We start from the raw sequence: 3,398 nt of genomic DNA on the forward strand, positions 1-3,398 counted from the left end.
CTAATGCTGGTCGGGTCACAGGTGGATGCTGGCGGCTGGAGTCCAATCCTTCCTTCTCGTGAGTGTGTGTGTTCTGAGTAGGTATGCACATTGTTACGTGCCACTGCATCAATCTTATTGCATCTACCACATGCTAATAGTGTTTTCCTTTGACTAGGTGTTGTAATCACCTCATTGGACCACTACTGCTTTGTTTGGTGTTATTTTGTACTGCTGTTTGGTGTCATTTTGTACTGCTTTGTTTGGTGTTATTTTGTGCTGTTTTCACTGTATTGCCGTATATCTGTTGCTGCCTACGGCGTTCTTCTGCCACCATCAGCGGTTTCACGACTTCAAAGATACCCGCTGTGCAGGACGATTGTTCGGCCGTACACCGCAGTCCTATGCATAAGCATTTTTTCTTGTATTGGGGACTACCCCGCTAATGTTCTATTTTTTTTTTTTTCCCTCTTCAGTTGCTGTAGGTCGGTGGTGGTGGTGCTAGTGACCTGGTGGTGGTGTCCTCCCGTCGTATCTGTGTCCCTGGGAGTGGGTTTCTTCACTGAGGGTGTGTTTGCCACGTGTGCTTGGTGATTTAAGTTATTGTTGCATTATTTTGGTGGGTCCTGCCCCTGCACTAGCCCTTGGGTTTTATGGAGTATACTAAAAAAACAAATGTTGAATAACATTTTGTCGAGCTTTTTCCTCCTTAATAATAGTCACGTAACTTTTCACCCCCCTCGCCACACAACATTAAGTGTTTCACACCTTGTAGAATTGGGTTTTTAAAAACTGGATTTTTAAATTATTTTTGCAAACAAATGCTATATGTACTGTATTTGTAAGTACTAGGCATACCTGTGTAACCAGTGTAGCCTCTGCGTTGTGTTTAATGAAAGCTGTCGTGCTGCTGTCACCAACGCTTTATTGATCTAACGGAATTCACATAGAACAAAATTAATTTTCCTCCTGGACACCACCCGAGCCCCTACAAAGTGCACATAAAATAAATATATTGTACAGAATTAAATAAAATGTTGAAAACAAGGAACAACGGAAAAACACTAACCTCTCCCACAAAGTCTGAAGAAAGACGGAAAGGTTGGGTGTGACTGACTTTTTATATCAAAAATATATATACGTCAAGTTTCCGCCCAGGGAGGATCAACCCACTTCTGTCAGGTAGAACAAATAAAACAATTTTGTGGAATTATAACTACATAACTATTGACCTCTGTTACACCTGTATCACATCTTTACACTAATTCATATGGTGAATCATTTTCTTCTGTCAAAACACAAACATTTTCAGCTGTATTAGCCACATTTGCCATTAAATCACTCTGTCTGGAGAGAAAATCATGACCAAAGAGAATACAAAGTTGTGCCTCAGGGAATCACTGTGGCATTTGTAAAAAGGCTACACATTCTAAGTTGTTGAATTGTCCTTTATTAACCACATTTCCCTAATAGTGAGCCTCTGTGTTACAGTGACTGTGAACATGCTGCTTCAAAGATAAGCAGTGATGGGAATAACAGCGTTAGAATAAACGCTGTTACTAACAGCGTTACTTTTTTCAGTAACGGGTAATCTAACTAATTACTTAATTGAAGCTTTCATCCGACTTGGCTCACACAGACACAGGAGCTGCAAATGTGTGTTTTTTCCCCTATGGCGGGTGTTTGCCAGAGGTGGGTAGTAACGAATTACATTTACTCCGTTACATTTACTTGAGTAGGTTTTTCAAAATAAAATACTTCACGGAGAATGATCCGTTCATAGTGATTAGTTCACAGAGAATGATTCGTTCACAGTGAAAGATTAGTTCACGGCGAAAGATTAGTTCACAGAGAATTATTCGTTCACAGCAAAATATTAGTTGACAGAGAATGAATAGTTCACGGGGAAAGATTAGTTCATAGAGAGTGATTCGTTTGCAATGATAGATTAGTTCACAGTGAAAGATTAGTTTGTATAGTAATTAGATCATAGTGAAAGATTAGTTCACAGTGAAAGATTAGTTAGCAGTGAGTGATTAGTTCGCAGTGAGTGATTTGTGAGTTCAATATGAATAAATATTTAATAAGACTCGGTAGTCACGACTCATATGAAAGATTCGTTCATTTTTAACGAATCACTCGCGAACAACACATCACTACTCCACAGCAAAAAATGGCAGAATCAACGGTCAGCAATGCTGACAAAGACAAGGAGGCACACCCCTGGCCTCATATTGAAAGTATGTTTACGTTACAAACAGTGCAAAACAGGAGTTTCATCATGCCGTTTCTTCTGTGTCGGCCCAAACAGACGGATATTTCAGCTTTGTAAGGTTGACCTACAAATCTTTTTTCTTTCTTTCTTTTTGCTGTGGATAGGTGAATGTTTGTCCTGTTAGGTTACATGAGTACTCCGTGCTGAGCTCAATCTGCTTGTAGCCTCAAAGATGTGTTTTTATCCACAGGTCCAGAGGTTCGGAAGTTTTTGTTACATGTGCTGTAATTAAAGTTATTTCGTAAATATTTAATTTTTTATGTACTCTTTTTAGTGGCGTTTGGCCCAGAAGCAATGTCTCTGTCATTGGTGTGGAACCCCAGGGTTCACCTCCTGGGCAAGTTCGAATCCCGGTTAGGGCGGTTGGTACCTTCCAGTGGACTCACCACCCGCAGGAAGGTTTGGGTACGGTGCAATGTGATTTGGGTGGCGACTGCTGCCCCTGCATCCCGGTAACGGATAAGCGGATGAAAATGGATGGATGGGATGGTACTCTTTTTATTTCATTGAATTTTATTTTTTATTGAAGTACTTTAACTTACCTAAAGATTATTTTATTTTAAGGTATTTAATTAATTTGTTTTTCATTATTTTGTTGATGGGATAAACTCTCCTCTGTAATTTTGTTTATCTGATTGAATGCACGTTAAAAAATAAATCTAAAAAATAAATATTACTCAAAAGTTACTCAGTACTTGAGTAGTTTTTTTCACCATGAACTTTTTTTACTTTTACTCAAGTAATTATTTAGATGACTACTTTTTACTTCCACTTGAGTAATATTATTCTTTGTCCACGTCCGGTGTAAGCAACTCCAATTTAATGATGCACATCTCCACGGCAGACGCTTCTACTACGTTGTCAACCAGTGACGTGCGGTCAGGGGAGAAAAAAGTACATAAAATAAATATTAATATTTTCCACTGATCTGTGTTAAAGATGCATTTTCAGTATGACTCTACACATTTTTGACATTTGATGACGTAAAAATTGCTGAATTTGAGTATTTCGTGATGAAATACTGAGCAGAAATCTCGGGTGAGGCAACGGAGAGCTGTGCCTCATCTCTCACTGCGCGATCCAATACAAACTGGGTCGCATGACGCGTGGCCGTTTCTGTTCCTCAGCATATTGCCCATAAGAA

The sequence above is a fragment of the Cynoglossus semilaevis genome, chromosome W, assembly GCF_000523025.1.
Source record: "Cynoglossus semilaevis isolate Cse_v1.0 chromosome W, Cse_v1.0, whole genome shotgun sequence".
Lineage (NCBI taxonomy): Eukaryota > Metazoa > Chordata > Actinopteri > Pleuronectiformes > Cynoglossidae > Cynoglossus > Cynoglossus semilaevis.